Genomic DNA, 24,486 nt, shown 5'->3' with positions numbered 1-24,486 from the left:
TGTTGTGCAAATGAAATGAAGCGAATCAAGTCACGTGATGGAATAACCACGTGAACGCCTCTGTCTGTAGGGCTTGTATCAACGGAAGAGAGCTCCACACAATGCAGTACAGTGATCATGTGAACTAAAATATCAGCATCTGTTGGGAAATTGTTGATTTATTATTATTGATTATTGCTTTATTTGAAGAATACCTGCTGTTAATGCATTTCTATTGGTGGAGATTTTGCAGGGATCTCGAGAGAAAGGGCTTTAAACATTTTTATTTCAACTTTCACAGTGTGGTAGATGCCAATCCTGAGAACTCTGGATGCACAGTCACACATGTGGTTTCAATGCTTGGCTGACTTCGTCAGAAATGAAGACGCATCAGCAGCCAGGAAAAGGAACAAGGGGTTGGCATGCAGAGGGCTGGCACAGGACTGCAGCTGCCAGGGCTGCTTCTCCAGTTTGTATCTCCTGGGGCTGGGGAGTCATCAAGGCAGCCACAGATGAGCCCCGATAACTTGCACCAATAACGCCAGGTACTGGAAGGGCCGTATCTCGTTGTGAGGGAAGTATGTTGACAAGGATCCCACACTGTGTCCACCTGGGATGCAGTTTAACTCTAATGAGTAGGTGGGATTAGTGCTGAATGCTGGCAGCTGTGAGCCTGGTTCACAAGTTTCTGGGGATGAACAGAGAGAACCCAGACACTGAATCCCTGGCCAAAGGCGATGCAACACACTCCTGAAAGATCGGCTCTGCCAGACAGGAGCCCAGCACACCAGCTGCAAAATACATGGGGAATGAGGCTGTTGAAAATGTGGAAAGACACTTTAACAAAGGAAGGGAAGTCATTGCAAAGGACAGAGTTTGCTTCAACAACATGAGAGAGGCTTTGCAGAGAACACAGAACCCCTAAAACTGCAATTATTGAAATCAAGATAATTCTAATGAAACAAACAGTAAATGGGACCCCTGTGGAAAGACTTGGTGTATGAGAGGTAGATTTGAATGACCCATCCCACAAGGAGCAAAGGAGATGCAACCTCCTAGGTTACTTGTTACAGGTAATGGACCTCTCAAGAGAATTGAATGAAGAGGATAGAAAAAGGGGAGGACAGGCCCTACCTGCAGAAATAATGAATGAAAGGATTTTTTCACAAGTTATAAAGGACTAAATCTTAGTGAACCTTAAGAAAAAATAAATGGGCCGGCGCCGTGGCTCACTAGGCTAATCCTCCGCCTTGCGGCACCAGCACACCGGTTCTGGTCCCGGTCGGGGCACCAGATTCTGTCCCGGTTGCCCCTCTTCCAGGCCAGCTCTCTGCTGTGGCCAGGGAGTGTAGTGGAGGATGGCCCAGGTGCTTGGGCCCTGCACCCCATGGGAGACCAGGAAAAGCACCTGGCTCCTGCCATCAGATCAGTGTGGTGCGCCAGCCGCAGCGCACCAGCCGCGGCGGCCATTGGAGGGTGAACCAACGGCAGAGGAAGACCTTTCTCTCTGTCTCTCTCTCTCACTGTCCACTCTGCCTGTCAAAAAAAAAAAAAAGAAAGAAAGAAAAAATAAATGCGTCCTAAAACCTTAACCTTCCTTAACCATGGAATTGTATGCACCCGAAGACAAAGACAAAAAAAAAAAAAAAAAAAAAAAAAAAGGCAGAGAGAAAAGGCAGATTGCCTGCAAGACGGACAACTAGCTGGCTAGGATCCTTCTCAGCAGTGGTCAGGGAGGCCGAGGTGTGGTCACTTGAGTTAAGTCCATCCCAAGGGACCTCCTACATGGTGACACCACCGGTCTCCAAAGGCTTGCAGAATGCAAAGGTGGGTAGATTGTAACCGACCCTCCTCCACCAGCCTTTCTACTCTGAATCAGACGTCCTTTGCTACCACAAGCCAGGAGCAGGAGTCTGACTTCTGTGTCTCCCACGCAGTGCCCAGAGTGGGCGTCCCTGCCTTCACGGCATGCATGTAGCAGGTGCTCACTGACGCAGGTGGCCATCCTGCAGTGCCTGTGAGTAAAGACTGCTTGGAACCCGATGTCTCCGTGGCTTTTCTCTAGCCCTGTCCTGGAGCAGAAGCAAAGGCACCTTTCAAGGACAAAGATGATCTACTTGGGCCCGGCGGAATCTCTGCATAAAGACAAGTAGAAAATAGTAGGAATCATAAGAACCTCACAAAGACAGTGACCTGATGGATTGGCAGTTCGTCCTGAAATCCCATCGTGTGTAGCCTGGAACATCAAGGCTGAGCCGTGAGGCCCAGGTGAGAGCGAAGCAGTCCTGGTGTATCTGGAAGTTGAAGGTGGACTTGCTTCACCTCCTTAGACCTGGTTTCAAAGTCAGACTCTGGAGAGAGAGAGAGAGAGAGAGAGAGAGAGAGAGAGAGAGAGGAGGTTTTTATATTGTAAAGCACCTTTCTGAATGGGAAGGGTTAGCATTTTGCAGATTCTGTTAGGGTCACAGGGCTTTCCTCCTAAGAGGGGAGCCCAAGACAGGAGGGCGCTGGCCACCTGTCCTGCCAAAGCTGAGACAGGGGAGGTGCTAGGAGGGAGGTGTGGGCATCAGCAGCTTTTCCGGGGGTGTCTTTGCTTTAATACGGCTTCCTCAGCAGAGGCGTCCCTGATCACCCAACACAAAGCCTCCTCCCTCCACTCTCCGTCCGTTAGTTTTATTTCGCCTTCTCTGCTGCTGGGATGCTGTGTGTCTGTTGATGTGGCTGTCGTCAGCTCTCCCACCAGATCTCCTAACACACGCTGTTACCTTCCCAGAGCCAGGGCTGAGCAGACCAGCCTGTTCATTCTATGAATGGGTGACAGGGAAGCTCAAGTTCAAAGACATTTTACCCTGCTTGCCTCCAGGATTCTGGAAGGATGCTTTAGAGAGCGCCTTGTGCACCAGCTTAGGGGACCCACATCGTCATCAAAACCATTGTGAAATGCAAATGAGAGAAAGGGAGCCCAGGTGGGCGTCCCTGAATGAAACAGTGGTGTGCAGGTGACAGTGAGTACAAAGGACAGAGACTACGTTTGGGACAACTGGGTCAGACAGGGCTCAGCTGTGCACCCACTAGGCCATGGAGACCTGAGTCAGAATCCACAGAGCTTTGGTTATCTGTTATACAGGGAGCTCCATCATCATTCGAGACACCATTATGTGGAGCAGAATCCCCAGTGGTTCCTTTAAACACCCTTCTCCTCCTTTAACAAATAGAGACAGACGCATTCTGCATTAATATTAAGGAATAAATAATAAATTATAAACAGAAGAGAAATCCTAAGACCGTGCTGTGGTGTCTGTGCAGAGTTTTATGGTCCCTGGAGGAAGCCTCTCTAGAAATGTACATTTTCTTCCTGTTTGAAAATATTCACAATTCTTTGTTAATCCAGTTCAGCCTACCCATGGAGGGACATTGGAATGGAGCCGTATTGAGAATTCTATGAGCTGCATTCCTGCATCGCATTTCAATTACAGACACCGTTTGTCTTGTGTGAGAATTCTCCCCTGTGCTGCTGGAGATAACAGCCTTTTCAGGTCTCTGAAGTTGCTGGGGTCTACAAGGTATCTCCTAACACCCCGTAGGTGTTTGTAATCTCGCTGTAACAGAATCTTGTCATGTCTTGTTGACTAATTAAGCTCTGTCGTTCCAAACCTCAGCAGCCAAAAGTTCAAGAGTTAAACGGTGGAACAGTGAATCTAAAAGCAAGCAAGAAGGAGGCGCCCTGGGTGCCGGCTGGGTTTTCACTTCTTGCTCTTGTGTTGTGCTGTTTTCACTCTGATTTTCCAGGCACTGCCTGGCCAGAGATCCAAGTAGACTCCACACAGAGGCAAATACACTGCCCAAACTCGAGGTTGGGGACGAATCGTGCGTGATGAAGGACAGTGAATCCTCTTAGCTTGGTGTACTACAGGGGGAGGCAGAATGCTGTAATTGGTATTTCTTTATTCACACAGCCGATGCTGACTCTTGACTAGCTGCCAGACCCTGGGACAGACATCTGGGTACCAAGACCCGTTAGGAAGGATTCCTGCCCTCAGCGTACACAGTCTTGTGAGGAAGAAAGTCAAGTGGGGGATTGTAGGCCATGTAGTGAGCACTGAGGGTCGGGCCCAAGCAGGAGCCCGGGGTTCTGAAGACAGGGAGACTCTGTCCTAGGGGCGGAGTGGGGCTCCCATGAGTGACTTCTGAACTGTGAAGGACCAGCTGGGAGTGTGGGAGAGCCCAAGTCGAAGAAGAGCACCATCCAGAGTATCTCTGGGGGCCACACAATCCGCTCAGCGACAAAGCCTGAGTTTTGACTGAAGCACTCAACAGGCAATCCAAGATTCCCACTTGGGGGTTAGGCTCTGGGGAGATCTCTGGGATTGCAATAGGACACCCTGGTGGCCATGTGACAAGATGGGCTCAATGGGGAAGTGAAGGAGAACCAGCCAAATTCGGGGAACTCCTTCATGGGGGAAGAAAACAGGCAGTGCAGGGCTGGTCACAGCTGTCTTAGCAGCTTCTCAGGGGACTGAGGAAGCTCAGCCGTAAGACTGGAGGGAGGGTGGTGATCTTGTTTGGCGACCCTGCCTGCAGAGGGTGGTTTTGTTAAACAGGAAAAGACACTGTTGAGGGATGACATCATAATTTCAACTGTGGTTTGAGGTCCCCCTGGGCCAGGCAGGAGGAAATGTGGACAGTTAGCCACCCATTAGCCCCTGGAACTCATGAGAAAGTGTGGTGATGTGCAGATCCCTCATCATCAACTTTGCAGGACAGTTAACCACCAAGCATGTATACAGGGAGAATAAAAAGATAAGTGTAAAATCCTAGGGAATAATTAAAAGCCAAGAAAACCAGGGAGGTAGACTCAGAGACAAGCATGCCACAGAAGCTCCAGGGAAGATCCCTGGGAAGAGTGGCCCTGGGATTGCTAGATGCTTGGAAAAGGTCGGTCTGAGAGCAAGCCCTGTGACCTGGACTCTGCAGTTCCAAGGCTGCAGGTGAACATTGCGTGAGTAATTTCAGTGGATTAAGGAGCAAATAGAAAATTAAGTAAAGAGAATAAAATGGAGGCAAAAGGGGAACCTAGAGTTAATTGCTGTAGCTCGGTTTGTAGATGAAAAAGTTGAGGGAGGGCAAAGGAACATTGCACAGACACTTGGCAGCTGAAACTTTGGGTTGATAGGGAGGCATCAGAGAACGTGTACTTAGGAAAACGGAGGCAGGATCTCGCAGGCAAGCTTAAGCTCCAGCACAGGAATGAAGGTTACTGCCATCGCCAGCGGCAAGGGAGACCCGCGGCAGCGCAGCAGAGTGTCAGCATGTGCCCAAGAACAGTCTAAGACTGACAGGTGTGCCAGGAGTGACTGGGGATAAAGGACAACACAAGAAGTCTGGACTGGTGGCCATCACTGACCCAGAAGATGAGGCGAAGAGAGGGAGGCAGGATGTGAGAGAAGTGGGTGAAGAACTGTGAGAGCTGTCGCACGGCTGGGGTACAGATATCCTTCCGCTTCTTATTTTCACTCTACCTCTAGCTGGGTTTTAACTGCTATAAATATCTTTGTCCCAGCCCGGGCTTTGCTCTGAAGATCCCGGTGTGGGCGGGTAGCCAGATGTGTGAAAGGATCACGGCCCATGTGCCCTAGGGTTTCTGTGGCCCTTTGGCACAAAGGTTAGGATTCCCTTTTAGAAAGCTGAAAAGTGTTTCACTAATTGTGTGTGTGTGTGTGTGTGTGTTTGGAGTTTGCTTTTCAAAAATTCATCCAAGTGTGTATTACAAAAATGTGCATGGATTTAAAAAATTTTTTTTACAGGCAGATTTAGACAGTGAGAGAGAGAGACAGAGAGAAAGGTCTTCCTTCAGTTGGTTCACCCCCCAAATGGCTGCTGTGGCTGGCGCACTACTCCAGTCCGAAGCCAGGAGCCAGGTGCTTCTCCTGGTCTCCCATGTGGGTGCAGGGCCCAACCACTTGAGCCATCCTCCACTGCCTTCCCTGGCCACAGCAGAGAGCTGGACTGGAAGAGGAGCAACCAGGACAGAATCCGGCACCCCAACCAGGACTAGAACCTGGGGTACTGGTGCTGCAGGCGGAGGATTAGCCTAGTGAGCCGTGGCCCTGGCCTTTAAAAAAATTTTACAAAGTAAATTTATTTTTTAATTCCATTTTCAACACACATCCCATTTGCTTAATTCATTCCTCTAAAGATGGATATTCAGGTTGGCTTCACATTTTAGCTACTGCGAATAATGTTACCATGAAAATGAGAATGTAAATGTTGCTTGGGAATCCTGATGTCGTTTCTTTTGGGTACAAACCCAGAAGTGGGATTGCTGAGTCTTATTGTGGTTTCTATTTTAATTTCCTGGGACATCCCTATATTATTTTTCCACAGTTACAGCACCAGTTTACATTACTACCAACATTGGGGAGATGTTGATCAAAAAGTACAAAGTTAGAGTTACACAAGATGAACAGGTTCTGGAGATCTGATGTGTAATGTGGTGACACTGTTAGCAGTGTTGTGTTGTGTACTTGGAATTTGCTAAGAAGGCAGATAGGTCTTAAGTGTTAGAGAGAGAGAGAGAGAGAGAGAGAGGAAGGAAATGGTTACTACGCGAGATGATGGATATGTTAATTAGCTCTATTGCAGGGATATTTCACATTGTATACATCGAAGTGTCACTTCGCACCCTAAATATATAAAACTCATATTTGTTGATATCTCAACAAACTAAAAAAATGTGAGGAATTGTTCATGAATGTAACAAATAGAGGGGGAAAAAAAGGCTAATTGTAAGTTTCTCCACTTTCTATTTTCTTGTGTTGAAGAAACTGATCCATTGACAGAGAAATAGTAATCTAGAACGAGTTAAAATATGTATAAAAATGACTCTTTAAGAAATGGTGATCCTAATGTCACCAGAAACAGTTTTAGGTGTTGCAGAATGAGACTGGTAAGGATACTTCACCTAAGACACTGCTGGTTTATCTTCAGTGAGTAAAGCATACCATACAGTTAGTCCCCTGGGTGCTGGTGTTTTGCTGCAGTGGGTTACCCTGCCACCTACAGTGCTGGCATCTCATATGAGCACTGCTTTGAGGGCTGGCTGTTCCGCTCTGATCCAGCTCCCTGCTGTTGCACTTGGGAAAACAATGAAAATGACTCGAGTGCTTGTCCCCTGCACCCAGAGGAGAGGTCGGGATGGAGTTCCAGCCTCCTGGCTTCCTCTTGGCAAACCCCAGTGATTGTGGCCCTATGGGGAACGAACCGGTAGACACAACCTCTCTCTCCATCACTCTGTTATTTAAACAAATATACTAAATTCTTTCTGGGACCAGTGTTGTGCTGTAGTAGGTTAAGTTGCCACCGCGTTGGCAGCATCCCAAAGGGTGACAATTCATGAACCAACTGATCCACTTCAGATCTAATTCCCTGGTAATGGCCTAGGAAAAACAATAGAAGATGATCCAGGCACTTGGGACCCTGCCACCCATGTGGGAGACCTGGAAGAAGCTCCTGGCTTCACTCTGGCCCAGGCCTGGCCATTGTGGCCACTTGGGGAGTGAACCAACAGTTGGAAGATCTGTCTCTGTCTCTCCCTCTGTCTCAGTAACTCCACCTTTCTTCCAAATGCCTTTAAAATAACAAATAAATACATATATAAACAAAGTAAAATAAATCTTTTTTGTGTTTTTTGAATTTATTATTTTTTTAAATTTTATTTGAGGAAGAAATACAAACTTCATGCATTTAAAATACACAAATTTGGGAAGTGATTCTACCCCCCAGTACCTCCCTCCCACCCGTACTCACACCCTTCTCCCTCCTTCCTCTCCCTTTCCCATACTTATTTTTTACAAAGGTCAGTGTTCGGTTAATTTTGTACTTATAAGATTAACTCTGCACTAAGTAGAGAGTTCACAGAATAGTATGAAGAAAAAAGAAAAAAAAACAGAAACAAACAAGAAAAACATTGTTCTTCAACCTTCAAGTCAAGAGCTGTTCAAAATAGTCCCATCTCAAAAAAACAGGTTTGCTCCTGTAGTTTACCGTCTAGGTAATCTATTAGTCAGCACAGATCAGAGAGACATATGGTATCTGTCTTTTCGTGTCTGGCTTATTTCACTAAGTATAATGGTTTCCAGTTGCATCCATTTTGCTGCAAATGACAAGACTTCATTTTTTAATTCTGTGTAGTATTTCATAGTGTATAAATATCCCATAATTTCTTCATCCAGTCTTCAGTTGATGGACATCTGGGTTGATTCCATATCTTAGCTATTGTGAGTTGAGCTAAAATGAATGTGGGGCTGCAGATGACTCTTCGGTGTGCTGATTCCGTATCCTTTGAATAAATTCCCAGAGTAGGATGCCTGGGTCATATGGCAGGTCTCTATTCAGCTTTCTAAGATGTCTTTGTACTATCCTTCACAGTGGCTGTACCAGTTTACATTCCCACCAACAGTGGATTAGGGTTCCTTTCTCCCCACATCCATGCCAGCCTTTGTTTGCTGATTTCTGTATAACAGCCATCCTAATGGGAATAAGGTAGACCTCACTGTGATTTTGACTTGCATTTCCCTGATAGCTAGAAATCCTGAGCATTTTTTCATTAGTTTGTTAGCCATTTGAATGTCCATTTTTTGAAAAATGTCTGTTCAGGTCCTTTGCCCATTTCTTAACTAGGTTTTTGTTTTGTTGTTGTTGAGTTTCTTAAGTTCTTTATAGTTTCTGAAAATTAATCTTTTTATCAGTTTTATAGTTTGCAAATATTTTCGCCCATTCTGTCGGCTCCCTCTCCAATTTGCTGAGTTTTTCTTTTGCAGGCAGAAGCCTCTCAGTTTGATGTAAGCCCATTTGTTTATTTTGGCTTTGATTGCCTGTGCTTCTGGGGTCTTTTCCAAGAAATATTTCCTATGCCAATGTCTTGCAGACTTTTTTGAATGTTCTCTAGTAATTTTATGGTATCACATCATAGATTTAAGTCTCTGACCCATTTTGAGTGGATTATTGCAGAAGGTGTAAGGTAGCAGGTCTTGTTTCATACTTCTGCATGCAGAGATCCAGTTTTCCCAGCATCATCTGTTGAAGAGACTGTCTTGGTTCCAGGGATTTGTGGGGAGCAATCCGGACTAGACTAAGTTACTCGAATTAGGACTTATTCTATGCATCTGCTCTCCCACAATATGGCGCTGGGAGAGAAGTAAACAGCTTCCGCACAGCTGCCTCCAGTTCAACCAATTAACTGTGGGACTTGCTCCTGATTGGAGAGCAGCGTACTCAGCCGAGTTGGGATTGGCGGAGGAGGACTATAAAGGAGGAGAGAGACGGCATGCACCAGGAACATCTATGGGGAACATCTAAGGGAACCCGTGCAGCCCCCGAGAGAACCGGCCGGCGGTGTGCCGCTCCCCTGCGGAAGTGGGGAATGCGGCCAGGGGGAACTGCCCTTCCACGGAGGTGGAAGGGATAGTAGCCAACCCGGGAAGAACCAGCAGCAAACCCGGGGAGGGCCGAGCAGACGAAAGAACAGCGCAGGGTCCTGTGTTGCTCCTCCACGAAGAGGGGGAGCGACATAATGGTGCCGTGACTCGGATAGGAAACCTAGCTCGGATAGAAAACCTGACTCGGATAGGAAACTTAGGACGGATATGAAACTTAGGAGGGAAGAAACGGGAAGAACTAGGAAAATACCGGAGAGAGAGACTAGCAAACAGCCTAGGGAAAAGCCGGACGAAAAGGGTGCCGGAAGAAGCTATTGAAAGCCTAGGCATAGACTCGGATACGGACTACGGGGGGAAGCTGGGAGAAATCTCTAAGGTCGAAAGCGAAAGTGAAAGTTAGAACAAACAGACTCGGATGCAGACTGTGGGGAGAGGCCAGGAGAAATGAGGGAGGAATATTGTTGGAAGAAAACTTAGGGAAACATACCGGGTAGAGAAAAGTGTTAGGGAAATTGAAGCCGCGGGGGGCAGGCCAAGGCGGAAACGGAAGCCACTTTGGGGTTCTCAGGTTAGCCCGGGAATAGGGGGCGAAAAGTTGAAACCAGAAGCTGAGACGTAAGCCAGATTGGGATCCGTCTGATTAGCCCGGGGAGCAAAGGACGGGAAGCCAGATCGTGGGGCGGAGACGTACGCTGGGTTGAATTCGCCAGGCTAGCCCGGGGAACTTAGATTGAATCCTAGTGGTGGAGACGCAAGCTACGCTGTGTTACTCGCGGAAGCCGCCGCGTGCAGAGAGAGCACGGGGCGTGAATAGATAAGGGAACGCTGGCGTAGGCCGTGGTTCAGACGCGAAAGGGTTAAGCGTGGAGACCGCGGACCGCGCAAAGCCGGGAAGCCGCGCAGAGAGGCGCGCGGGCTGAAGCGGCGCAGAGCCGGGAACCCGCCGGCGGGGCGAGGTGCCGGAAAGCCGCAGGGATAAGAGAAACAGAAGTTTGGAAGTGAAGTAAAAGAGAAATGGGAATGCTGGAAGATAGAAGTGAAATGGGAGAGGTAGGAATGCCCGGAGATAGAGAAATAGAGAAAAATAAGGCCTCCCCTCAACATGCCAATTAGAAGGCTTGGATTCGGTCTGCCTAATCAAGTGAGGCGATGAGCACCTGGGCGGCTAGCCGCAGGTCACCGAAGACAGGCACGAATTAACATCAGTAAAGCTTCCCCACAATGCAACAATTAGGAGGCTTGGATTCGGTCTGCCTGATTTAAGGCGGTAAGCGCCAGCAAAGCTCGACCAGAGTATGAGCTGCAGGTCACCGAAGATAGGCACGAACCAACACTAATAAGTCTCCCCCACAATACGGCAATGAGAAGGCTTGGATTCGGTTTGCCTGATAGGTTTTGTAAACACCTGCAGGCAGTTCTAGCAGAGTAGAGCATGCGCTGCAGGGCACCGAACACAGGCATGCATCAGCGCCTAAAAACCTCCTTACAATGGCGAAGAGAGGACCCGGATTCGGTTTTCCTGATTGATAGGACTTGTAAGAGCCTGTGGCAACGCTAGCAAGTAGAGCAGAGTGTGTGCCGTGGGACACCGAAGACAGGCGCGTATCAACGCCAAAAAATAAAAAGAAAGGGGGATCTGTGGGGAGCAATCCGGACTAGACTAAGTTACTCGAATTAGGACTTATTCTATGCATCTGCTCTCCCACAATATGGCGCTGGGAGAGAAGTAAACAGCTTCCGCACAGCTGCCTCCAGTTCAACCAATTAACTGTGGGACTTGCTCCTGATTGGAGAGCAGCGTACTCAGCCGAGTTGGGATTGGCGGAGGAGGACTATAAAGGAGGAGAGAGACGGCATGCACCAGGAACATCTATGGGGAACATCTAAGGGAACCCGTGCAGCCCCCGAGAGAACCGGCCGGCGGTGTGCCGCTCCCCTGCGGAAGTGGGGAATGCGGCCAGGGGGAACTGCCCTTCCACGGAGGTGGAAGGGATAGTAGCCAACCCGGGAAGAACCAGCAGCAAACCCGGGGAGGGCCGAGCAGACGAAAGAACAGCGCAGGGTCCTGTGTTGCTCCTCCACGAAGAGGGGGAGCGACAGGATTGATTTTTGATCCCTTGTTGAAGATAAATTGGTTATAGATGCATAGATTGGTTTCTGGAGTTTCTTCTGTTCCGTTGGTCCACACATCTGTGCCAGTACCAGACTGTTTTCATTATAATGGCCCTGTAAGTACGTCTTGAGATCTGGCATAGTGATGCCTCCAGCTTTGTTTTTGTAGTTTAAGATCGCTTTAGCTATTTGGAGTCTCTTGTGTTTCCATACGAATTTTAGCATTATCTTTTCTAAGTCTGAGAAGGATGTTGTTAGTATTTTGATTGGGAATGAATTCAATCTATAAATTGTTTTTGGTAGTATTGACATTTTGATGATGTTGATTCTTCCAATCCATGAACATAGAAGATTTTTCCATCTTTTTATGTAGTTTTCCATTTATTTCTTCAATGTTTTGTAATTTCATCATAGAGATCTTTTACATTTTTAGCTAAATTTATTCCAAGGTATTTAAATTGTTTTGTATCTATTGTGAATGGTATTGATCTTAGAAGTTCCTTCTCAGTTATGGCATTGTCTGTGTATACAAAAGCTATTGACTTTTGTGTGTTGATTTTATATTCTACTATTTTACCAAACTCTTTTTTGAGTTCTAATAGCCCATTCATGGAGTCTTTTGGGTTCCCTGTATATAGAATCATGTCATCAGCAAATAGAGATAGCTTGACTTCTTCCTTCCTAATTTTCATTAGTTTGATTTCTCTTTCTTGCCTGAAGGCTCCGGCTAAGACTTCAGAAACTATATTGAATGGCAATGGTGAGAGTGGGCATCCCTGTCTGGTTCCGGATCTTAATGGGAATGCCTCCAATTTGTCCTCATTCAGTAGGATGCTGACCATGGGCTTGCCATTAATTCCCTTGATTGTCTTGAGGAATGCTCCTTCTATACCCAATTTGCTTAAGATTTTCATCATAAAAGGATGTTGAATTTTATCAAATGTATTCTCTGCATCTATTAAGATAATCATATGACTTTTGTTCTTCAGTTTTTTAATGTGATATATCACATTTATTTATTTGTGAGTGTTGAACTGTTCCTGCATACTAGGGTTAAATCCTACTTGGTCTAGGTGGATGATCTCTCTGATGTGTTGTTGGATTCAATTGGTTAATATTTTGTTAAGGACTATTGCATCTATGTTCCAGAAAAATTGGTCTATAATTCTCTTTTTTTTCTCTTGTTTGTTTTCTTGTATAGGAATTAAGGTAATGCGGGCTTCATGGAAGAAGTTTAGGGGGGGTACCCTTCCTTTAATTGTTTTGAATAGCTTGAGAAGAATTGGAATTAGTTCTTCTTTAAATGTCTCTTAGAATTCAGCAGTGAAACCACTGGGACCTGGGCTTTTCTTTGTTGGAAAGGTCTTTATTACTGATTCAATCTCTGTCTGGGTTATTGATCTGTTTAGGTGTTCTATGTTTTCATGACTCAATTTTGGTAGATTACATTTGTCTGGGAATCTATTCATTTCGTCTAGGTTTCCTAATTTTTGGCATACAGCTCTTTGTAATAATTCCTGATGATTGTTTTTAGTTCTATGGTATTTTTTGTTACATTTCCTTTTTCATCTCAGATTTTGTTGATTTGGGTGTTCTCCCTCTTTTTTTTTTTTTTTTTTTTTTTTGGTTAGTTGGAGCAATGGCATGTCAATTTTGTTTATTTTTTCAAAAAATTGCCTCTTCATTTCATTGATTTTTTAATTTTTTGTTTATTTCTCCTCTAATTTTAATTATTTTTTCCTCCTTCTAATTTGGGGTTTGTTTTGGTGTATTTTTTCTAGATCCTTGAGATGCATTGACAGCCCATTTATTTGGTGACGTTCCAGTTTCTCAATATAGGGATTGATTGCTATAAACTTCCCTCTTAACATTGCTTTTTCTGTGTCCCATAAGTTTTGATACGATATATTGTCATCTTCCAGAAATTTTTTATTTCTCTTTTGATTTCTTCTATGACCCACTGTTTATTGAGGAGCATGTTGTTCAGTCTACATGTCTTTGCATATGCTCTAGGGATTCCTCAGTTGTTGATTTTGAGCTTCAGTCCATTGTGATCAGAGAAGGTGCATGGTATGATTTTGACTTTTTGAATTTGCTGGGATTTCCTTTATGGCCTAGTACATGGTCCAACCTAGAGAAAATCCCATGCACTGCTGAGCAGAATGTGTATTCTGCAACTGTGGGGTGAAAATTTCTGTAGCTATCAGTTAGGTCCATTTGGACCATAGTGTCAATTAGCTCTGTTGTTTCTTTGTTGATTTTCTGTCTGGTTGATCTCTCCAGTGACAAAAGAGGAATGAAGTCCTCCATTACTATTGTATTGTAGTCTATGTCTCCCTTTAGATCTGTTAACAGTTCTCTTAAATATTCAAGTATCCTGTAATTGAGTGCTCATACATTTATTATAGTCATGTTTTCCTGTTGTATTGATCCCTTAATCATTGCATAGTACCCTTCTCTGTACCTTTAAATAGTTTTTGTGTTAAGGTCTATTTTGTCTAATATTAGGATGGCTACACCTGCCCTTTTCTGTTTTCCATTGGCATGGAATATCTCTTTCTATCCTTTCACTTTTAGTCTACATCTATCTTTGTTGGTGAGGTGTGTTTCTTGTAGGCAGCAATTAGATGGGCATTGTTTTTTAATCTATAATTCTAGTCTGTATCTTTTAACTGGAGACTTGAGGCCATTTTCATTCAAGGTAACTATTGATAATTAACTACTTGCCTGCCATTTTTATTTGAATATTACATCATTTATGTTGGATTTATTTTGTGCTTTTACTGGGGTATTTTCTGCCTTCATATTCTTTCCTTCTGTGTTTCTGTATGTAGCACATCCTTTGGCATCTTTTGTAAGGCTGGATGAGTGGTGACAAATTATTTCAATTTCTGTTTGCTATGGAAGGTCTTTATTTCACCTTCATTCATAAATGAGAGCTTTGCGGGGCACAGTGTTCTAGGTTGACTTTTTTTTCTCTTAAGACTTGAGATATACCTTACCTTTATCTTTTAGCCTGTAAGGTTTCTGATGAGAAGTCAGCTGTGAGTCTAATTGGAGACCCACTTAAAGTAATCTGGCATTTCTCTTGAGCATGGTTTAGAATCTTTTCCTTATGCTTTACTGTGGAAAGTTTGACTACAATGCCTCATCATGAAGACCTTTTATGGTCATGCCTGCTAGGAGTTCAATGCACTTCTTTTACTTGGGTGTTCCTTTCTTACTCCAAATTAGTGAAGTTTACTTTAATTATTTCCCTAAATAGGCCATCTAGTCACTTCTCTCTTTCTACACCTTCTGAAACTCCCTAGACCCTTATATTGGTCATTTGATAGCATCCCATAGATCTCCAACAGTGTTTTTAAGTTTTCTAATTTCTTCTTCTTCTTCTTCTTTTTTTTTTTTTTTTTTTGTTCTGACTGAATGATTTCTAGAGATTTGTCTTCTAGCTCAGGTATTATTTCTTGTGTGCCACCAAGTCTGTTGTTAAGGCTTCCCACTGCATTTTTATTTGATCTATTTAATTCTTCACTTCTAATATTTCATTTTGATTTCTCTTTTAAATGTCCTACCAATTGTTCTTTAACTGCTGTGGTTGCCTCTGCTGAGTGGGTAGAGAGAGTCCCCAATAGTTGGTAGGTGCATGCATAAAAGCTGGAGCAGTTGCTACATGATTTTGTCAAAATATGGCAGCATCCCTCCCACAGCTGGCTACAAGTCACTGTTGGGGCTGGGAAAAGGCGAGAGAAGCAGGACACTCTCCCCCACAACCCCTAGGGGAGCAGTTGCCCCACTGCTCTGAGGGACTCAAACATGGTGCAGCCCGTGAGTCTCTTGTGGGCCTGTGCCATCTGACCTCACCTGATTTGCCAGGCCAGGTGCTTTCATTTGCAAGGTGCTTGGTCCTTTGTTGTTTTCTTGCTTGTTGCTGTGTGCCTGCACCTTCCACACAGATCTGGGCCATTTCCAATGCGTTTGCAGGACCTCGCACTGCAGTTTTTCCTGCAGCATTACCCTGGGAGTGCACTTTCTCCATTTCTTTCCTATTGATTTCGCTTAGCCTAGATCAGGCCACCCTGTCACTATTCTGCCACTTGGAACCCCCAATAAACCTGTTTTTTGAAAGTCCTTGAGTGTATTCCACTTGCTGCCCACTGCTCTTCCAGCAAACCCTGCTGTTCCAATGCAGACTTGATGGCTTTCTTCTCACCTGCCAGAAGTATTTGAGTAACAGCTATCCGCGGTGAGTCCTCATGTTACTAATATTCCATCACTTTTTCAACACAGACAAGAGTGCATTCATTTGCAAACTATGAATATTGTTCCAAGTCAGGAAAATTAAATTATACTTGTCAAATAAAGAACACACAATGATTCAGTATACCTAATTCTTTCAATTATTCATTTTCTTTTTTTAAAAAAAGATTTATTTAATTATTTTGAAGCTCAGAGTGACAGTGAGAGAGAGACAGAGACACACATACAGAGAAAGATAGATAGATGGAGAGAGAGAGAGAGAGATCTTCGACCCACTGGTTCACTCCCTCAGATGGGCACAACGGCTGGGGCTGGGCCAGGCTGAAGCCAGGAACCAGGAACTTCATCTGGGTCTCCCACATGGGTGTAGCGGCCCAAGCACTTGGGCCATCCTCTCTGCTTTCCCAGGTGCGTTAGCAGGGAGCTGGATGGGAAGTGGAGCCGCAGGTGTCCATATGGGATGCCAGTGTCACAGGCAGTGGCTTTCCCTGCTACACCATAATGCCAGCCCCCATAATTATGCTTTTTCCTTACTTGCTGATTTTCAATTTGCTCATGCACAATGGGCTCTCTGTTCGTTAGTAGCAGTGAGTCTGGTTCTGCCCTAGCATGATGAGGTTTGCTACTGCTCACCCTGCTGAGTGCAGCTCCCAGCATTCTGTACCTGGAGCACCAGGCGGACTAATTGATTGGTTATTTCTATCTCTTCAAGGTTGTTGAGAGCTATGTATTAATTATCACCTTTTCAAATCAGTGATTAGGAGATGAATGCTATCTGGCAGATGGGAGAACTCCATTTTGCTCTGAAATTGGAAATTTCAATGTAGTCCCACAATGGCTATCACCCAGCCGCATTTTTAGTGTTGTGCATGTTCCTTTGAATGTGAAGAACAGACAGTTGTGCTAGTCTCATTTTTTTTTTTTTTTTTTTTTTTTTTGCTCTGCTGAGCCCACATTGTGGATCCATTACCAGGAGATGTGTAAAAGCCATTTGATCTAGGCATAGACCTTTAAACCCAGACAGTGTGCGTGGGGTATGAACTTGCCACCTGTGTGCCTTCTCCAGCAGCTGTGTTTTGCGACCAGCCCTCACCGTAGTTCAGTGAGTGAATGTGAGTTCCTCTTCACGGCTAAAGAATATGGAGTTGCAAGACACTCAACGGTCTCCCCATGTTTAAGCAACTGGTGAGTGACAGGCCAGCACACATCTTTCTATCACAACTTTATCTGCTAAAGATGCCTCATAGGCTCTCATCAAACTGCCCTCCAACTGTGTACTATTATTACGAAGCACATGTGCTTGGACGATGAAGAAACAGGGAATGTCAACAGAGGCACTGAGGAGCCGGCGAAGGAGAAACCCTAGGGGAAGGTGCTGAAGGAAGGCGAACAGAGGCTGCATTCTTCATTCTGATAATTTTAGGTTTATTTAGGAAAGTGCAGAAAAGCGGGTGACAAGAGAAACGCCCATCAACGTTGCATGTGGGTATTTTAGCTGTTAGTCTTTTCTTCCAGCCACTGGAGGTTTCAACACTCCTTCATAAAATCCTTCACAAGGCTCTTCTGCAGTGCAGTCTCATGGTCTTGGGCTCACTGCTTTGGAAGAAGATGTAGGTAGGCTGCAGGGCAAACAAGGCTGCCCAAGCACCTCTAAGCAAGGATCACGTGGGTCCCCCTTCTGGCTCCTTTGGGTCCACATGGGCAGTTATCTCAAGTTGCCATGACAGCTGACTCATCATCAACACACATAGGTTTTTCAAGATTCCAGAAAATCGAAGTCCAAGCATGCTTGACCTCTGGTGAGGGCTCTCTTCCTGGACTGCACGCAGCTACCTGCTGGTGTGTGCTCACATGGTAGAGAGAGAAGAAATGAGCTCTGTTGTGACTCTGCTGGGTGCAGTACTTCCATTCTTGGGGGCTCCACTCCCATGACTATGTGTAATCCTAATGGCCTTGCAGTACCCTTGCAGCTAATTCCATAGTGCGTAGGGGCACAGTTTCAACATAGGAGCTTTGGGCCATCACATCTCCTTTGGAACATATGACCAGGCAGCCCCGAGACTTCCCTACAATGAGAAATATCCAGTTTCTCTACTGGTTTGCTTATTTACTGTCCCTTCTTCTCCTGCCAGACTGCAAACTCCATGACAGCAGAAGAACATGTGTTTGTTATTCATTGAGTCATTCCCACAAGCCCTTGCCTCTAAGGATGTGTCAAATGAATGAGCAGATGAAGAAATGAATGCATGGATCATTGACTTCCTCCCAGAAGTGCCTCCCTTCTGTGGGCTGGAGTTTGGGTCCCTGCCAGCCTTGTTACCCATCCCTGTCCTCCCCGTGCACACAGTGACTCGACTCAGCCGCAGCCATGGTGCTATGCTCAGCCTTAGGGCTATGTTTACATCTTGCACTACATTTAAGCATCTTCTTGTCATCTCACTCACCCTTTATTTTTTACCGTTTAGCCCACATGAAGTATGAAATCTCTAATACCTCTCTCCACAGGCAGAGTCTCCCTTTGCTATTTATTTATTTTTTTTCTCTGAGAGGTGCAGTACTTAGTTGGCTATAGAAAGAAAAGCACCTGGTTGTGGCACCACCAGTCACACCCACAGGCTCCTAACACAGCTCCTCTGAAGCAGAGGAGAGAGCTGCCCTGCTTTGCAAAGGCCACAAGTTTGGAATGTCTCCACTTGGAGAAAATGGGATGGGAGGGGAGGGGTCTTTCTTAACTATTTTCAAACAGGTATTACCCAAGTGCAAAAAAAATTGTTATTTCCTCTGGTCTTGTAGCAATTGCACATGAGTCTTTAGGGCACGGAGTTGAATTTCATCTTTCAGAGGTGTAGTCACAAGTCTTGGTATGTGAGGCTGTGAGCAGACACAGTATTAACAGAAGCTTATGCTTCCTGGTGTCCGTTAGGAAATTAGGTTTATCACATCAGTGTTGGGAAAGTATTCAAAGAAAAGAGTTTCTCCCCTTCTGCCTTACTGAGTCCTGCTTTCAAAAAATAGAGGGACACTCACACAGAGCATCAGACAGTGCTTGTAGACCGCAGGGATGCGACTCTGGGGTCCCAAGGTGGTCCCACAGGCAGAGCTGCAGGGCCCTTAAGTCTGCATTCATCAGGGGAACAATGGGCTCCAGCCTTGTGCATGTGAGGGCAAACTCAATGATTTTCAACACAGACGAACTGCAGTCTGCTCTCTCTGACTGATTCTCCACTGCACCCCTGGAAACCAGGCTGGATATTTGGCCCAGAAGTGGGTATTTGCCCTTGACCATGGCATAAACGCTTTCATTTCAACAAGTCTGAAGATTTTTAGCTACTCTCTGGCAAAGGTGAGTCTCTTACGTTGGGTGAAGGAGACAGGGAGGAAGAGGGGTGGCAGGCACTCCCTCGTGTGCCTGGGAGGGGAGTCAGGAGTGGTTCTGGCCGGTCTGTTGGAATGGCACTGTGCTGAGCTCCTCTCACGCTGTCTTTAAAGCGCTTGTAGGAACACCAGGGGCACACAGACAGCAGGGGCGCTGCACTGCCTCGTCTTTCTTCCGTGGGAAGAACTCTCAGAGTTGCTGAGGTGTGCCTTTTCAAATGATGTTTGCATGGGCCACTCATCAGAATGAATAAGAGTCCTAAGATCTAAGACAAGGTTTTTGGGACTGATGCCTGCCCAATGCATTATCCTGGGTTTTCCTGGGGTAGAGAGAGCAGAGTATGATGGGTAAACAAAATGTCAGAAGCTCCTGCCCCCTCTGCAGCCTGGACTGATAAGTCTGGAGGCTAACTCATTCATTCATCCACATTTCTGTATCATTTATATATATATATATATATATATATATATATATATTTATTTATTTATGTAAATAGCACACAGCATGTAATTCACCTCATTATGGTCATCCATATTAGAGATGCAGCAGAAAGATAGATGGTCACCATCAATGCAGTTTACCTTATTTACAATCACACCTAATGCTGCAAAGTAGAAGTGTGTGCTATTGTGGAAAAGTGAGAGGAAGACATATCCTGTCTGAATGCTATACATTTCTGCATCTCATGCCGGCCTATATGAATTGTGTGTGGTCACCAAGTCATTGCCTACTCCTTTGGTCCTACAGGAATGGGTAGCAAGACCTGAACGTTTGAGTTTGGCCAGTGACAGTATTTCCCCCTCTTTGACAAAATGGTCATTCTGTAAGATGGCTCCTTCGAGCAGGGCGGAATTCCCACAGTCTAGTTTCGTTTTGAGAAAAGGCACAGGAGATAGAGTTCCCAAGCTGAACAGTGACTCACAATGTGGTGTATTTCCTGCTACTCTGAAGAATAATCAGCAAACCCAAAGTGAGGTGCAGAGGTGAGACCCTTGCCTTCGGAAGATTCTGTGTTTGTTCAGAGCCGACACGGTCACCTGCTTGGTTCTGTGCTGAATTGTCTGAGATACAGAGGCCGGAGCCTTAATCCTGGTCCCATTGATTCCATGAGAACTTGGAGAATTTGACCGTGTTTCACCAAATCCAGTACTTGTTCTTGAAGCCTTAGTCACTTTGGAGAACAAAACATAGTTAGATTCATCTTTAATGGTTACAAAATCTATGTCTGTAATTGTACTTATTAAACATATGTGTGCAGTGGAACCTTCCAAGGCTGGTCCAACAGAAATAACCTGGTTGCTTCCCCAAGGGAGACAAACATGAGCCAGCCCTGGTAGGGGTGTTTTCAGCACCCAGAGAGAATTCTGCAGGAGCCACTGTGGACAGTGAGGGTGGGGCCACTCTGCCAGTTTGGTAAGACTTCTAAAGAGAAGTGTGGGGGGGCAGAGGTGGGCCAGGGAAGCTTATATCAAAGCTGAATTTGGCTTAATTTGGCAATGCAAACATTTCTGAATAGTTGGAAGGTAGCAGTGAGGAGATGTGAGACATGAGACATTATAAGCCACAGTTGTTAAACAGTTAATGTTAGATTCTGCTCTGAGTGCCCTTAAATTGTAAACCCACTTCCTCTACCCATCACACCTGGAAGGAAAGATGGCCACAGCTTGACTTCATAATGGGGCAAGCAAAGCTCACTGGTTCAGCAAAGGACCCGGGGTCAGAGACGTACGAATGCAAGTTCATCTCAGGCAGCCTGTGTTCTCAACCATTGTATATCCTGGAGGAGAGAGACCCAGCAGTCTTTCACGTGGGCTGAGGTCTGGGGCTTTATTCTCCACATTCTGGAAAATTCTCAACTCTCTTCTCAGCACTTCCCTTTAGGCAGATAGACATCAGAGGACAGGAACACTTTCCCTGCGCCAGGAAAGCAGTGGAGACTGCCTCCAAGGGGCGGGGTCGTAGGAGTGAAGAGGGAGGAGCAGGTGACAGAGCCACTGGCAGGCCTGACTTCCTGGGCTTTGTAAGCTGCTTACACGGGGCAGAAGAGCAAAAGCGAGGGAGAAGCTCCGAATGACTTCAGACGGAATCAACATCAAGTCAGGGTCACGTGAACCAAACGCGAAACGGGATTTTAAATTACGGTTAAGATGCTTCTCTCTGGCTCGTCTGCACTCGTACTATGAAAGCTGCAGTCTCTCCTCCTCGGGCGTCCTAACCTTCTCTCCCCCATCCCTTCTCGAGAGCTACCGAGCCATTTAAAGCCGTCTCCTTGGTTACCACGGAGATGTGCTGTTTTCCCCTGGCTCTGCTCTTGTGACTGGAAGAATAGCCCCTTTCCAATCGGCGTGAGTTTGCTCAGGCTGCTGCAGCCAGCAGCCACACATGGTCTTAAACCACGGGTGCACACACTCTCTCAGCTGTGGAGGGGACCATCCTGAGTCAGGTGTGGGAGGGGCTGATTCCTTCCGTGGCCCTCGGCCTGGCTCCCAGCCTCTGCTGGCTTGCGGGCCGGCTGTGGTTTCTCACAGTTGTGTCTCTGCTTTTATCCTCACGCGTGATGTGAGTGGGTGCACCTATGAATTTCTCCTGATTTTAAGCATTGAATCTGGGGGCCACCCTGCTCAAGCATGGTCTCAGCTTCGCTACTCACATCTGCAATGACCCTAATTCCAAATAAGGCCACAAATAAGGTATGGGGGTTTGGCCATGTGGTAAACCATAGCACCACACAGTGCCCACAGCAGAATGCGTCTCCACGGTGAGAGGGAGGGCGCGCACAGCCCTCCCCCACCAATGACCCATCCTGAACGTGCCACCACAGCTGCAGGTGACACCCATGCCATCCACGCCAAAGCTGCCGTGTCTGGTGTTCTCTCAAGGGCGACACTGCCATGTGTTCGGATCTCAGGGACTCCGCCCTCCCGGGAGAGCTCCCTGAGCACTTTCCACTTGTGCTTGCAGGCGGGTGCATCCTCCCACAGGAGCCCACGCCCAGGGGGCCTGCAGTCCAGCTGAGAAAGATCCTTGGCTGCGTCAGTGGACCTTAGTTTTCCTTTCCATGGAGTGCGTGCTAAGGCAAGAAAGGCACGTATGGGGCGGGGCTACAAGCATCCCCTGGGGACATGGGACGTTGCCTCCATCCCCTGTCGTATTCACTGGAGCAATACCAATACAGGTATGGGGAGGGGGCAACTGTAGGCATCCCTGGTAATTCTGACACAACGTTCCCTGAGGACCACTTTGCTTTTTCCCATGATCCCTTTGAGCTATGCCATTCACTTCTCTGCAGCACTGGCCAGGGTCCTTGTTGTGGTCTAAATAGTTGTGTCTCTCCAGAGTTCTTGTTGAAGCCTCATAGCTAATACCTGAAGTGGAGGGACTAAGAGGTGGGGTCCTCAGGGCTCTACCCTCCTGAATGCCAACCGCGCCCTGATGAAAGTGGCTTGGGAGAGCTGCTTTGTGTTTCCTTGATGTGAGGCCTCACAGGAGACACCACCAGTGAGGAGCAGGGCCTCATCAAACGTGGACTCTGACAGCACCTGGACCTTGGACTTGGAGCCTCTAACACTTAGAGCAAGGCTTTTCTGTTGCTTATACTTTATCCAGTCTCTGATTTTTTTTTAAGATTGATTTTATTTATTTGAGAGACAGAGTAACAGAGAGAGGTAGAGACACAGAGAGAGAGGTCTTCCATCCACTGGTTCACTCCCCAGATGGCCGCAATGGCCGGAGCTGCGCCGATCCAAAGCCAGGAGCCAGGAGCTTCTTCTGGGTCTCCCACATGGGTGTCGGGGCCCAAGCACTTGGGCCTTCTTTTACTGATTTCCCAGGCCATAGCAGAGAGCTGGATTGGAAGAAGAGCAGCCAGGACTAGAACCAGTGCCCATAATGGGATGCCAGGACTTCAGGCCAGGGCTTTAACCCGCAGCGCCACAGCGCTGGCCTCATTCTCTGATATTTTATGAGCAAAGCCTGAAGGGCCTATCACAGTCCTTTTATCCAGATGATTCAAATGTATGGGTTTGAGATTTTCCCTGTTTGGGTGATGATTTCCCCAGGGTCTTTCCTATACACAGTGGCACAATTTTTTAGACATACTGACACACTCATTTTTGAGAATGTGGTTACTCTCGGGCCCAGTGTTCTAAGTTACTGCATCTTGAACCAGATAACCAAGCTGATTGATCAGGACCCCATAGCCATATGCACTGTTTACATATTCGTGCATAGACATATCACATTCCACAAATATCCAAGTCTGTACTGGGATGGTGTTTTGCACACCAAGCAAAGGATAAATGCAAAATAGTCACAGCGCATATCCACATTGTAGTGGGAGGCATGGAGTATCAGGACTACATAGTCACCCAAGACACCAAGCTGGCAAATGAGAGTTCGCTGATCCGAGACTTATCTGATGCCGAAGTGTCTGTACCTTAGTGCGCACGACCATAATGAAAGCATTTTCCAAACCGCAGACTTTATGTGGTCTCTCCTAAAATTGCAAAGCCTGTTAAATTTTCTAAAAGTCAAATAGAGTTGGGAGGTGATGACTTCAAATGATGGATTCCATTCATATTTCAAGAAAAAGTATCAACTAATTTTCCCCTCTAGTTAAAGTCATTGCATTTGCTGCTTATTTTAGCCACAATCACACACACAGAATGACTGGTCAGGGTATGGATGCTATAGGTTAAGAGGATACAGCCCAGATTAAGGTTATTCAGTAGAGGGTGACAAGGACTTTGAGTGCGACTGTAGTAAATTTCTTGTTAGTGAATGTAATACATGGTAGGGAAAGTGACAGCACAGACAAATGGCCAAGCAAATAGATGGGGCAGTGCCTAATTCTTCGTGGATATTCAATGTTTGTTGGATAAATGAATGAATGAATGAGCAAAGCATGATGTGGGGCATGAAGAGTTGCTGCCTTCCTAGAGACTCTTCACCCTGGGAATCTGTGGATCTGATTCTCTGGTTTCAACCCAGCCAACGTACAAACAGTATGAATCTCTCTGAAATGTGTGTGTGACGTGAAAGTCTTCATTGGCGAGCAGTGCTCTCTGAGTACTCAATGCTGATATGTGTGCTGGCTGTCTGGCGTCGCTCACGCCATCTGCGAGGGTGGCATGGTGCCTAATTGCAAGGTGGCCTGACAGTTTTTAGGGGCTCTGCGTGCCAATCACTTTTGAGCTTAGCTAGCTAACCTGCACAAGCCAGAATATAACAATCTGAGAAAAGTTACCCTGCTGGTGAAAGGCAACCTCGAATGAAAAGATCACACCTCATTAAAAAGGGCCATATTTTTGGACAGTGGTAGGTATC

The 24,486-nt window shown here is 46.1% G+C and overlaps 1 long non-coding RNA gene across 2 annotated transcripts in view; it reads left to right on the top strand.

Moving 5' to 3' along the window:
- The window catches only part of LOC127487513 (uncharacterized), a 124,747-nt gene that overhangs the window by 47,609 nt on the left and 52,652 nt on the right, over positions 1–24,486 (top strand). For both annotated transcript variants that reach the window (XR_007914381.2, XR_007914380.2), the window contains exon 2: positions 281–2,247. This is a non-coding gene — a long non-coding RNA (uncharacterized lncRNA). The remainder of the gene's footprint in view (positions 1–280; positions 2,248–24,486) is intronic.

Source organism: Oryctolagus cuniculus, chromosome 2 (assembly GCF_964237555.1).
Source record: "Oryctolagus cuniculus chromosome 2, mOryCun1.1, whole genome shotgun sequence".
Taxonomy (NCBI): domain Eukaryota; kingdom Metazoa; phylum Chordata; class Mammalia; order Lagomorpha; family Leporidae; genus Oryctolagus; species Oryctolagus cuniculus.
This window is presented reverse-complemented; position numbering and strand designations above follow the sequence as displayed.